Source organism: Zonotrichia albicollis, chromosome 1 (assembly GCF_047830755.1).
Source record: "Zonotrichia albicollis isolate bZonAlb1 chromosome 1, bZonAlb1.hap1, whole genome shotgun sequence".
Classification (NCBI taxonomy): Eukaryota; Metazoa; Chordata; class Aves; order Passeriformes; family Passerellidae; genus Zonotrichia; species Zonotrichia albicollis.
In genome coordinates, this window is record NC_133819.1 from 141308628 (window position 1) to 141323811 (window position 15184).

Here is a 15184-nt window from a genome sequence, read left to right on the forward strand (position 1 = left end):
TTATCAATCTGTTGCTAATGTGAATGCAAGGAGGACAACATTCCATTCTGCATTCATTTGTTATTTATCTTGTTCATTTAGATTGCAAACCCGTAAGGGTAAGGCTGTCCATCTCTTTATACCTTGTGGTAGAGTGGGATTTTTCTTGGGACAAGATAACTTGTAGAGGTATCTAGACAGATAGGAGCCTTTGGCAATCCTCAATGGCAAGAACAAATGGTGGACTCTGCACCTAAGGTAGAATAGCATCAAGCACAAGTATAAATTCAGAGAGGTGTGGCTGGAGAGCTGCCCTGCAGAAAGGAATGTGGGAGTGCTGGATCTGGGACAGCTGGCAGTGGGAGCCACGTGTGTGCCCTGGCAGCCCAGAGGGCAAACTGCATCCTGTGCATCAAACACAGCATCACCAGCTGGGCTAAAGAGGAGATCTTCCCTCTGTATTTAAAGTTGGTGCAGCCTCACCTTGATCAGTGTTGTGCAGTTCTGGGGCCCACAATTTAAGATGGATGTGAAAGTCCTTGAAAGCATCCAGAAGAGGACAACAAAGCCAGTGAGTGGACTGGAAGAAATGTCCTGTAAGGAGCAGCTGAGGACTTTGAGCTCATCCAGTTTGCAGCAAAGGAGACTCAGAAATATGAAGAGGGAAGTTATAAGCAATTCTCCCTGGTATCCAGTGCAGTGGATATGTGCTCTAGGATGAGTGGGAATGGTTCAAAAATGAACCATTCTGAATCTCAGGGGAAGTTCAGACTGAACATTAGGAAACATTTCTTTACCAAGAGGGTGGTAAGCACTCAAACAGATTTCCTATAAAGGTGGTTAAATCCCTAGACTGGTCAGTGTTTAAGAAACATTTTAACAGTGCCCTTAATAATATTCTTTTTTTATAGATCTTTATAGATTTTGGTCTGCCATGAAGTGGTCAGGCAGCTGATGATCACTGTAGGTCCCTGCCAACTCAACTCTTTTCTCTTCTCTTCTCTTCTCTTCTCTTCTCTTCTCTTCTCTTCTCTTCTCTTCTCTTCTCTTCTCTTCTCTTCTCTTCTCTTCTCTTCATTTTCTATTCTAGTCTATCCTATTATTTTCTGCCTAAAATATAAGCAACTATTCTAAGCTCATCACCTTCATCTAATGCTAAAGTTCAGTTTGAAGACTGGTAGAGGGAATCAGCCTCTGGATATTTGTTGTGTCTCTTCACTGGCTTATAGGGTAGGGGAACATCTATAGCTAGCCTTAGACTAGATGGTGAACATTAGGGGAGGAGAAAGTCACCATCAGTAAGCAGGTTGGCGAAAGAGTCTGAATTCCTATGTAATAATAATGGCTATTACAATTTCTAATTTAGGATCATGCTACCATATATGGCAATTCAGTTTCCACAAGGGTGTATATTTCAAAATATCTTATTATTATCTTGAGCATTTCTTCAGTTTTTGTCTGTGTTTTTACTTCTCTAATCTATCCAAATCTTTCTGCTCTGTCTCTCCTGGCTCTCTCTTTCTCTGTCTCTCTTATGATCTGAAGCAAGCTGAATGATTCCTCACAAAAAGAACTGCCTTGCACAGTAATTACTATTACTTTATAACCTTTGCCAGCTTCACATTTCAGTCTCAATAGGTAATTAGATCCAAGCTCAGCAAACTTTAACATTTATATATGAGTTACTTTTTCTGACAGGAGAAATCCAGCAACTATTATATGTAGTTCCTTTCTCTGTTTTAACAGGAAAATACAGAAAATGTTTGAGAACTTTGAAAGAGGAAATTCAGCTGTGCCTGTGTCCAGCTGCTCCACAGAAATCAAACCTGTGGAGTTATGCCAGCTCAGACATCTGTCTCCAATTACAATTAAAAATAGTTTTGGATATAATTTTTAATATAAACCATTTACAGTTTCTTCCTGTTGCTTTCTTGTGTTTATGCAATATGCTATTTAGAATCATTATGGAAGTTCTAATTATTGACCTGTAAATAATGTATAATGAGAATAATTCTCTATATGTCTCTGCAGTGAACTCGTAACCTAGAAAATTATGTAAAAAAATAAAGGGTTTTGGAAGGATTAGTTTATGGATTGAATATGTGTGCTTTTTAGGGGGATTGTTATTTTTCTGGGTTTTTGCCTGGGACTTTCTTGTCTGGAGTTTTCTCTTGATTTCGTAGCAATTTGTGATTTGAATGTGTGCTTTTAGACCACAATAGAGTGGCTTTCCAAGTGTCATTTTATCTGTTCTGATCTTTCTGATCTTTCTCTGCTTTGTGTTCCTCCCTAACAATTTCAGATGATCTACCCAGAAAGGTATGTGAGAAACATGAGAAATACTGGCAATTTATGTTAGACAGAAGAATCATTCCACTTATCTCTCATTAAGCTTTGATTCTGCAAATCAAATTCATGGGCTGTGCAGGACACCTGCCCAGTCATAACCCATTACAGGATCAGAATGAAAATAGAGACTGAGAAAGACTTGCTGAGGCCTGTCAGTCAGTAAAAGAACTCAAGTGTTTTTCACAGAAAGCAGATGAAATATATTCTGCTTGATAAAATCAGAGAGCTGTCCATTCATTTAGTCATTTAATAGGATGGAAAATGAGGCTCATATAATGTTTTATTACAGGCATAGAAGAAAAACACTATAATTACCTTTTCTAGAAAATTAATTCCATTGTAAGGAGAAATAATTTCATCATTTTGAGACCTTCTCTGACTATCTCTGTATTAAAACATAAACCACTATGTATTATAAATGTCAAATTCTACAAGACACCAGTTTACTAAATGCAGAACTTAGATTTGCTGAAGTTAATTAAATCTAAGAAATCTAAAAATGCTCATGGAAGAGAACCTGAGGTCTGCCATCTTTCTCTGAAAATTTACAAAGAAAAAATTTATTCCCTTGCTGGATGCATTTTCAACTTTTATTTATTTTTTATAGCATATGATAAAGAATGCACATCTTTCAAGTATCATTAGAGAAAGGAGAAAGTAATTAATTTTTATTTTTGTCTTGCATTGCACAATGTCTAGAAATTAGGTCACATTCCAAAATATCTTGGTTTTAGTGCTACATCAAACAAAATTATGTAGATTGGAAGCTTCTAGATAGTTGAAAGCAAGTGATTCAGTAAGAGATCATACAAGAGATTTCAACATGTCAGGCAAAACCTGTCTCATCAGGGAATAAATATGCAAAGCCTTAGGCCTCTCCCATTCAAATATGTCTTCAAATCAGACGTCAAAGTGTTTTTGTGGTGCTATTCTGCCTGATAAAGGGTTTATTGCCATTAACAGGTCAAGATTCTCTCATTCCTATTTATAGTGACCACACTTACAGACCAGTTGCACTGAATTTATTTTCATGTATAAGAAAAACAAGATGGAAAACTCCACCAGAAATTAATAGTTTGTTCTCAGTGACAATGACTGAGCAATAAAATCTGGTTCACTGTTAACAGGCCTAGAAATGTACAGAATAAGGAGGAAGTTGCTTGAAAGATCCTTAAGGAGCACATGGTACTAAGAAAGGACTTGAAACACTCTTGTTCAACACAGAAATATGAAAAACAGGTCTACAATAATGAGTCATATTTTAGCAAATCTTGGGAGAAGAGTAAAAAGGTGGAAGTTATATTTTCAAGAAAAAAGTTAAAGAAAAAAGCAAAAAATAAAACACATTTGCTGTAAATGGGAGATATAGAGAGGAAGAGATGCATCATAGCTCCTTATTAGATGAAAATGAGGAATAAGGATTTGTAAAAGCTATACAATACGGATGACATTTCAGATAGTATCAATATCAATGGCAATGCTAATTACAAATTGAATGAATAAAATAGTTATTTACTTATTAAATCTGAAGTCAACAAATAATACAGTCAGTTTTTAGGATGCAAACAGATTAATTAAATAAGAAGATGCATAAAGAGTTTGGCAAGGGTTGCCCATGCCATAGTGCTTAGGATTGAAACATGAGGAACACCTGAATTGTATCTTCACAGCCAAGTGACTTTCTTTCCCTCAAGTTTGCCTCTTCTGGCTTTAGGTATGAAAGGCCTTCAAGGCACTAAAATCTATTATTTACAGAGTTTTGAAACAGAAAAGGGTTTTGAGTGTGAGGCTGTAATGGTCTGTAATGGTCAATGGTAGATAGAGTGGTTGTGTAATGTCTCCTTATGGACACTGTTAAGGAGACATAATCAGCCACTCATTGCTCCATAATATTAGTGAATGACTGTGGGGTAAAAAAATTACTGAAAGATCCTCTTTATCCAGGTAGCTAAACACTGACAGTGTGGAAAAAATTATCAAAGTAGAAATGGAGCAGTGTGCTCTTCATCTAAAACACATCTAACTGCATCCTAGTTTGAATTAGCAAAATGACAACTAGCAGCTCAAGGCAAGTGATTATTCTCCTCCTTTCAGCTCTGTGGCACCACATCTGGAGGGCTGTGTCCATCTCGGGGCACTCCACTACAACAGAGACTTTGACATTGCAGGCAAGTTCAGTGAGGAAGATTAGGTGACAGAAGCATATGGCATATGGTGAGAGGCTGAAAGATTTGAACCTGCTTAGCCTAGAGAAGAGGAGAGGCAGAAAAGGCCATTCCTGAAACTACCTCATGGGAGAATGCAGTAAAGATGGAGGCAGACTCTTTAGGAGATGCACATGGTGAGAGGCGAGAGATTCATCTTTCAGTATGGGAAATTCATCAGAAAACTACTCTCACTTTCAGGTAGTCCGAAATAAGAATAGGCCATCCTTGGAGATAAACAAAATTCAACTGGACAAGGCCATGAACAAGATGATACAAACAATTTGGAACTGCTCTGAGTGGGGATTTGGACAGGAAAACTTCTGGAGGCCAGCTCTGATCTAAATTATGTCTATGAGACATTTCTGTGCAAGTGAAATCTGGGCTTGCAGCTTTCAACTGAAGTATTAATGAAACTAGATACAATACTTTAAATACTAAAGCCAATCTTTTGCAAATGCTAGAATTTAGAACTGAGAGAATAAAAATTGTAGCAACTTTCATTTAAGAATCAAGTAATGAGATGAGAACCTGAGTAATTCAAAAAAACGTGTGGAAAGATGTTAGAAAACATGTAAATGTCATGAATTTGAAAATAGGTTGAAGAAAAATTAGTCATATAAAACAGACAACTTGGACTTATTCAAAACTTTATGAATAAGTCTGTTTTTTTTTTTCCTTGCACCAAAATAACTGAACATTAGATAAAGGGAAAATATGTAGATTTCATAAATTTAGAACTTTGATGACTGCTGTGCAACAATCTCATCAGAAAACAAAGAGATTTGAATTAGATGTAGTAGGTGTACATCTGAGAACTACAGTCAAAGAAAGTTTTTTAATTATTCATCATCAAACTGTGAATTAACTGAACATGGCATCCCATAGAGGTCTGTCTTTGTCCCATTAGTATTTTCATTAATAATTTGCATGATGAAAGAGCAGGAGAATTGTTAATTCTGCAGGGGCAGAGTGCAAGGATTCCAGAGAATATGATCAAAATTATTTTAATAAACTGAAGAGCTGGATTGAACTCAGACAAAACTCAGTAAAGGTAACTGTAAGAACAGCTGAACTGATATGTCAGTCATAGTTGAAGGGTGCACTAAAAAGGGCAAAAAAAGAGGGAAATAAATTACTAGGCAGCAGTATAGGACGTTCAGGGGATTCTATTGGATCACAAACTAAACGTAGTAGTTTGATGCCTTTTCTTTCTAAAAGTACAGCTTTCACTCTGGAAAGACTTTTTCTGGTTCATTTAGGATTGTTGAGGCCTTGGCTGAAGTAACAAAGTTTACAGAACAAGTGTTCCAAATGATAATAGTGAGCTGGAAGGAATCCACAGGAAATAAGAAAGCACTAAAATATTGGGAAGTATGACCTGCCTGCCTGCAAAGAAAGATTAAAATTGCTGCTTTCCTTTAGTCTTAGAAAAGAGACAGTTGAGCATAGATATGACAAGCAATAGACCATGTAAAATGCCAGTGGGAAAGGGATGATAATAATTTTTCTCTACTGACAAAGCTGAAAAAACAATGAGTTGTTAATCTAATCCGCAGAAAGTGTAGGTTGGATATTAAGCAAAAATGTCAAAATGCATTTGCTGCACTGCTGAAATTCAGAGACAGATGTTGTAAGAATTTTATGAATTTTCTTTCCCTTTTGGATTTAAAAATGAACTAGATCTCAGAATTTAACTATGTAAAGTTGATCCTACCCCCATATGGAGGCTCAAGGAGACTGGCAGTGGTGCCCTAATGCCTGAGACCTGGATTGTGACACAACCCACTTCTGCTGGGCAGCACATATTGGAGAGTGATAGATGGTGCCTGTACAGAGCCCCCCAAGTGATCACAGGAGTTTCATTTGGTTGTTGACACTTGCCTCAATTTCTAAATTCTGTGTGTGACAAGTATAAAAAAAATGGCCTTTTTTTCCTCTAAATATTCCAATAAATTTAAACCTCTGTTTTGTGGGGTAAAGCTCAGGGAAGCACAGAAATCATTTAGGAATGAATTACAAATATTACATGGTTAGAAAATTAATCAAGAATGTTTTTTAAAAGGAAAAAAATAGACCAGTAGGCAAACTGACTCAAATTAGCCCAGCAATTACTCTGATCAGTAGACAAGCCATTGAAGAATGGATTAATTACCCTAGCAGAAAATTAATTAAGTTAGGCAATGAGTCAGATAGGAATAATTTCTGAATTAATTGAGTATTCAGTCCTGTGACTTGGGTAACAGAGAGCTAGGGTGATAGCCTGAGAACACAATTTAGTTACTGATATAGCAAGTTAAGATATCAGATAATGAAAGGAAACGAGATTTATTTCTAGCAACACTAGCCATTGAGACCACCAAAATGAAAACCAGGAAGAACTGATTTTTATTATACTGTCAAATTAAAAAACAAAAAAAAAAACCAATGAAACACAAATCATCCAATAATTGGGGAAGCTAAAATACTTTGCCATTATTAAATTTCTGTTATTACACAACATAAAAATATTTAGTCAGAATTTTAAAATACAAGACATTTTGAGCTTTAAAAGTGTCATTTTCCTCACTAAAAAAGATAAAAAAGGAAAGCCAAGAGGAACTAATGACTGTGCAATGCTTATAGCACTCTCTTGAGGTATCAAATCTTCTCTATTGTTCAGGGTTTGCTGATTTTTTGTTGTTGTGGGGAGGAGGGAGGCAGATTTGTTTAGTTTGTTTTGTTTTGCTTACTTGACGTCTTTGTTTGTTTGCTTTTTCCCCAAAGACAAGACTTAGGAAATAAAGACTGCAAACCCCAGAATAACACTCTACCTTCAGAATCCAGAATATTTATGCAGGATGTCTGTCAGTCAGACCTTCTGAATCTATTCTAGTTTCTGTAAATTATATAAACATTTCTTGTGGTCAGAGTAATAATGGAAAAACATTGTTATAGCTTGATGCTTAGAGTACTCTTTATTCATGTAGAATGGCTGGTCCTAATTCATCATTGAAAATATTCTGCTTTCTGAGTCTAGAGGAGATACTTCACCAATTTGGCAGTTCTTCTCTTTTGGGATATAATTTACAATGGATAACCATCCAGAAAATCTGCGGAAATATTCAGAGAACCATCCAGACGCAGACCAGGTACTTAGATCTGCCTGCAGCTCCTAGTGCCTCCCCTTGCAGGCACAGGTTTGTGTTCTCTGAAATGAGTCCTAGGACATCACACAGAGCTGAGGTGCCTCTCACCCGCCCAGACCCTGCCCCGCTGGTGCAGCTCAGGCTGCAGACCAGTCTGGGAAGCAACAGAGCTTCCAGAGCCAGGGAAGCCACTAACAGCAAGAAAAGGAAGGCAGCCTAGAAACAACACAATTATTGGGCTGCCACAAAAGTCTACATTTAACCTGGGACCAGGTGATGAAATCAGACAGCTGTCTTCAGTTCAGACAGCTGGTTTTCAACTTTTACAAACACTTGCATGGAGTGGACAGGGACTTAAACAGCAAGGAGAACAAGCATGTTGCAGACTGTCTACTGTGGCAATTTGGAAGTCCTCTAGGACATGTTGCAGTCTTAGCAACAGAACTATTTTGTTTATTTGACTTTTACACAGTATTGTGCTATCTATTTAAATTTAAAGTTGGTAAGAAGTGCCGAGAAGTAATAAGAGAACATCACTGGTGTAAGACAGGACCATTTAAAATGTTTGTATTAGACAGGACAAATTCTTTGAATAATCATTTTTTCATTTAATGTATGTATCTTTTTTTCCAGTAGGCAACTGTCAGCCACTTGTTACTTGGATTGGAACAGGTCTGGGACGTAACTCAAATTTCAAAACTTAGCACCTCCTCTGGGACTGAGATGACGCTTCTCCACCAGTTAAACTGGTTTGTGGGAGATGATGCTGAAAATTCACAATGCACTCCGTAGTAACTTTGTTTGTGCATTGAATTTTACTACCCTTAAATTAATCTGAGTCTCCAACATTTGAAAATATTGCATGGGATAAATCATAGTCTTACAGTGTTTAAGGCTTTTGAGTATGCATTTTAAAGATGTAACTTAAAGATTTTTCAAGCCTGCAGTTTAAAATTTAATATTTTAATAAAGCACACATAAAAAGAATTCATTCAAATATTAAACTTTGGTTCTAAATTTTTATTCAGTTCAGCTGTTATGTCATCTATAAGAATTCCTGGCATGTGTAAGGAGCCTAATTGATTCAATACCATATGGAAAATGTTCTATTCTTCTGTAGAGATACTTCTTCAGATGTGTGATAAAGGCACCAATGGTAGACTTGTGCTCTCCTGATAACAGAAAGGGATGAAGAAAAGGCACTCACTTGTTACCATGGTGGCTACAGAGCAGGATCTCTGCAGACCCAGGCTGTATCAGCCTTTCTTTTCTGTTCAGTTATGACTTTGAACTGTTCCAAAACTTTAACAGGCTAACCAGTGATGGAACTACCATTTCTCATGAAAGGAAGAAACAAAAAGACATTTTCTGTTGGCTGTTGGAAATGATACACTAAACTCTAGTTAGCAAACACATTCTATGCTAATCTGAATTGCTGCCTCTGTCCTAAAATATGAAAAATTTTGCTTTTGCAGTGCTGGAGAGAAAGTAATTTTTGCAGCTTCTACTTGCTGTGTTTCAGTGTTGTCTGAAAGTTGACAAAACATATCCAATACTCTGCAATAGTTCCCTGTGAGTAATTTGACAGCTACATTCTTATTCCTACTCAGAGGCCCAGTGCTATTATGATTTTTTTTAATTTCTACCCTCATTTTTCTCAGCATGTTTTATGTAATTGTTTCAATTTTTCTCTGATTATGGAATTTGATTATGCAGATACAACAGCAGAGGTAACTGTAGGGATTCATTCATATTTTTCTGTGACTACTTGCTATACAAATACATTGGTACTCAGATCATCTTGTATGAATTATTCATGGCAGCCTCTGATGTACTTTATTTAGGAGCACACATGTAAACAAAAACAGAGGAAAACAGTGGAAGTAGATAAAAAGATAATCTTCCATTTCTTTCAGCCTCTGATTTTTTTTTCCAGGTGTTTTTCAATGTCTGTTTGCCAAATTCAAACTGCTGCACAATTTTTGTCCCTTGATGCATGAACCACAGTCCATGCAGGGGTCACACAAAGCACATGCCTTAATGCTTCAGACCTCCTTAGACTCAAAATTGTCTTCTATTTGGTGTATGAATTTGGTTTAATTTGAAGACTGTTTTCCTCTCCTGGTAGATCAGCATAATTAAACTGGGAAAATTTACTTTATGTGTACATATATATATAATTTTTTAAAAAAATTGATTTAGCTTACCCTGTCAGGATTACAATGAACAGATCTTTTCAAAATATATATAATGAAACACCATGTTATTGACAAAAAGTCTGTAACTCAAATGTGATCCATATTAATACTCTTGAAACTTTAAATTCAGTTTAAACACAAATCTTACATATTTTTGGTGTAGTAGGTCAACACTACTAATTTTATTTCTGAAATAAAGCCTACCACAGTGTTTTAAAAGATCATAGAATTGATGAAAAAGTACACATTTAGATCTCCAATAGTATATGTGAGTTGTTCATTGCTTTGTTTTTCTTCATGTAGAATTACACAACAATCAAAATTATGCATTTTAGAGACTTGTAAATTTCAGTGTTATTACCTTTTCATCCATGTTCAATTGCTCCAGTTTTTCAAGTGTGTATAACACTGAACAAAACCACTTGAATCATTTAGCTGTCTGAAAAACTTTGGAAACTGTTCCAGTAGTAAAAATTGCTCTCCAAACTTTTTTGTGTGTGTCCATGCACTTAAAATCCACTAGTTTAAATACTTGCACAGCTGTGGTACCATCAAACACAGCACAGGAATATTTAATTGCAGAACTCTTACAGGGTCCAAAAGTCACTGCAAATTATTGAAATACTCCTATTCATGTCAGCAACCATTAGGTTATATTCACAGTAATTATTATAATATTTTTCTGTTGAAGCAATCTACAAAGCAACAAGAATGCCCATAATAGGTACAGTCAACTGCAATTTAATATATGCCATGTTTCTAATTTAGAAATAGAATTATAATTGTTAAAATTGCTACTACAGGCATGCCATAAGGATATTTTTTGTATGTTTAAATATTAAACTTTATGTATGTTAAATACCCCCCGAAAAAAAATTGCTATCTTCTGTTGTTAGCATATTTATTATGTTTCAGCCTCAGCAAATTCTCTCAAATTTCATTAGAATGAGAAAAAAATCTACCAATTCTTATGTGGCTATCAAGATATAGCTCTTCACCAATCCTACCTCTCACACAAAACCCAAACAATAATAAAAATAATAAAATAATAAAATATATATATTATATATAAAATATAAAATAATATAAAACAATAATTTAAAATTTTGTTTGTGTTTTTTGGTACCTATGACTTTGCCCCATCAGTGACAACTCAGATGGGAGTTTGGAAAGATGTGACTTCACGGTGGTACCACAACGTTGCCCTGCATTACACGGGCAGCCACGTGAAAGCTGGTAAGCTTTGCTTTCTTGCTTTCTCAGACTTACAAAAACCTGCTGCCAGAGTATAAAACTTCAACCCAGACAGCTGAACACTTCTAATTTGTCAGATGAAGCAGGAGCACCATGCACACACAAAGCAACACAAGACCAACCTCTCCTGAACATAAAATATCCACGTCAAACCCGTGTTGAGTGTCAGGAAGGCAGCTGAGTCTGTCAGCTTGCATGAAGCCTGAATCTGGAGTATCACAGATCTTTATATTAAAGGAAGAACTTTTTTATATCCTCCCAAAGGATATAAAAGTTTGTTGCCTTTCCCATAATATTGCCCTGCTCCAAATAAAAGTGTTTGTAAGTAAAAAAAGCAACCTCTGAATGTTTTCCAGCACCTTTTAACAAAGAACAGTTGAAATGTTTCTTATTTATTTTGGCAGATAAATAAAACCCCCATAAATGTATTGAGAAATAGGGTTAGTGTGCCTGTCACAAATAATAGAAATTCATCTACCCTTATGATTAATATTTAATGTGAGCAATTTAGACTACTGATTAGCTCCATTAATAATTAATGCAATGTTATTGTGGATGATTAAGGCTATTTCTTTTGATGGGATTCTCAAATCCCTTCTAACACCTCAGTATTAGTTCTTTATGATATCTATCCATGCATTAGTTCCAGCAGCCTGTTACAGAAAGCTTTGTAATTACAATTCAACGAACCCTGCAATATCAACAAACAGAAGTTGTATTCCAGCTGCTGTATAAGAAACAGTTGCATAAGAATGCTTGAGGCAGCTGAATATTTTTTTCTTTCTTTTTAGCTGGCAGGATTATTTCAAGAAGTTTCCTTTCTATTTCCTACTTCAATGTATTTCTATTTTGGAGTGGTACAATCTTGGCTAAAATTAGTCATCATCACCAAAAACAAAATAAAATTCAACAAGCAATATATTTAAATATGTGAAAATGACAGTGGTTTCCCCAGACATTCTAGCAGATACTAGAATTGTCATTTCAGATTATCACTATCAATAGGTGGTGACATAGTTTTGTGTCATCTGGAAGAAGGTAAATTCTGCCTGTTTCATGACAGAGTTGATAATTACCATAATCCATTAAATCATCTGATTTAAGTATATGGGCATTAAAGCTTCATTAATCAAAATTTATTAGGCTGTTGTGGTGGGCTGAAGATTGCTGGCAGCTAAGACCCTCACCAAGCTGCTTGTTCACTCCCTTCAGCAGAATCAGAGAGAGAATGTAAGGGTGAAACAAGAGAACTCATGAATTGAAATAAAGACAGTTTAGCAGGTGAAGGGAAGCTTGGTCCACAAGAAAAGCAAAACTAAGGAATTCATTGACAACTTTCCATCATCAGGCCACATGTTTAACCAATTGCAAAAAACAAAGGGGCTCCAGCATCTATAACTGGTTCTTGGGAAATTAAAGACCTTAATCCTTCAGTGTCCCTGCTTCATTCTTCTTTCCCTGGGTGTTTATTGCTGAGCACAGTATTATATGGTATGGGATATTCCTTTGATCACAGGGGGTTTGCTGTCCTGGCTGCATCCCTTCCCATCTTCTTACTCACCCTCAGCATACTCACTGGAGCAGGGGGCAAAGAGAGAAAGCCTTGACACTCTGCAAGCAGTACAACAGACACAACACTCATGTGCTATTAATGCTATTTTTCTCACAAATATACCTGTCACACCATCATACAGGCTTCTATGAAGAAAACTAAATCCATCCCAGCCAGACACAGCATACTTAAACTGAAACACTAACCTCACGTGTGTATGCTCAAAAGTTCAAAATTATTTCTGTAGAACTCCACATCTGTAACACAGTCATTCTTTTTGTTGTGAGTTTATAGGAAAAGTATTTAACCATGAGTGGGGCTCCAACCTGCTGTTGCAGAGCAAATATAAGACATTAGATTTTATTTAAATCTCAGTACATTTGAAATAAAGAAGTAAAATTTTCTTGGCACTAATCAGGAATGAAATGATTCTCTGAATACCATAAGGCCCTTTAACAAATTGCTTCCCTTCTAAACCCTTAGAGGTTTGCACAGACTCTTGGTTGTTGCCAGTGACCAAAACTAGCCCAAGTTCAGTGTTGGTACCAGAAAAAGAACCAGAGAAATAAATAAATAGTAATTGCAACACAGATGAGGTAGAAGGCTTGCAGGAAAAGGGAAGAAATAAATGAAGCAGGAAATATACAGTGCTGTTTTATTTATTCCTACTTCTGGCTATTGTTTCATGGTTTCTTACATCAGATTCTCAGTGTCCAAGGCAAGAGAAAACTTGACATTGTAATTGAAGGTAGGCAACTGATCATTCAAAGGAGTTAAATCTCTGTAAAAACAATTTAACCTGAAGGTCCTGAAATTCATACTGTTTATCAGAGAAAAATGTAGAAATAACAGTGGATTTATCCATTAGTTTAATGACAGAACCAGCTTTCCAATGATTTGCAGCCTCCCAACATCTTAGGTGCTTTCAGACTTATTTTTATCACCCCTACTTTAGAATAAAAGATTTTTTAAAGCTCAGTCTTCAATGCACTAATTAAATCTAGCATATGCCTAAGACACATTTTCAATTTAATAAAATACATTTTGAACAGGTTTTACAGTTTTATCAAAAAAAAAAAAAGTGCTGAAATAGGCTGGCTACTTATCAGTGGAACCTCTAAGATGCTTTTTGAAGTTTCATTATGAAGTTCAATGGTTCTCAAGAAGCATTAAAAATAAATCAACAAATTAATAACATGCCCTGTTACATATTTCTTTGCAGCAACTTAAAATAATTCACACTTCCTTTTAAAGAGATGGGTTAAAAATCTAACCTGAAATATTAAAGAAGGCATGATTATGTCTTGGGTTTATGGTCATTTAGGGACTTATTTTCATTGCTGATTTTAATATTTTTCAGTAACCTAATTCTAATGAATGCAGTTATAGAGATAAAATAACCTAATAAACTCTATGAATGAATTAATATTGAGAATAATCAGGATAAATAAAAAACAAAATAGACAATGTATTTTCTTCAGTCTACATATGTCATTTCCAGAGTACATCAAAATATTTTTCTCCCTTTAAAGGGTGGGAGAACAAAACCTTAAAGGAAAGACCAACAAACCAAGCATGATACAAGCCATGGATTTACAGGACACATATATGTATTTATTACAAAAGGTTTATGCAGATTGTGAAAGGAAGTTACAAAACTTACTAGCGGCCCAAGACAGCTGTAACTTCTGTACTGAAAATTTAGAAGGATTTTTATATGTCCATTAAATTTCTTCTGAAGCATGAAGATATTTCAGCAGTTTTCCTTCATTTGAGCAACTGGTAGACTTAAAGGCACATAATTTGTTTACATCTACCTGTATCATAAAAGTCCCTCTTTTTGTATTTTCCTCAATAATTGAAAAAGTTTTTTATAAACACACACACTAATAGGGTCCCTCAACATGCTTCAGGAGGTGTTGGCTACAATGTACCCCCCCAAAATCTTTCTCTACTAAGGAGGAACAAAGACAGCCCAAAGCTTCGGCCAAGCCCCAGAGATTCGAGGTTGTCCAGGTTTAGAGCAAATTTGGGGAAGAATCCCCCCAAAGGAGCTCCGGTGGGAAAAGCAGATCCAATCGGCCCCTCCCCCCAACTGGTCCGGGAGGAAAGAAAAATACCTCCTTGGAGAAAGGTGGAAAAAAACCCCCTGTTTATTAAACAATAAGACCAAAACAGTATCAAAACAATGAGACCCCTTGCCACTCTAAAAGAGATGACAAACTGAGAAAAACCCCGGGTTCAAGCAGCAGCTCACTCAGTCTCTGATCAGTCTCTCAGTGCTGGAATTGTCGCAGGCCAGGGCTGGCCCGGTGGGCCACAGCTGCAGCTGCCGGTGCTCTCCTGGGTGTTCAGTCCAGAGCAGTTCCAAGAGGTCCAAAGAAAAGGGAAAAAACAGTCCAGGGAACTTCTTTGCCTCAGCTAGCTAACACTAACTAAAAAAAGCAAAAGAAGAGCTCTCTGTCCCGCTGTCTGTCCGCAGACAACACAGTCAGGAGCAGGAATGTGGAGGAGTGCAGT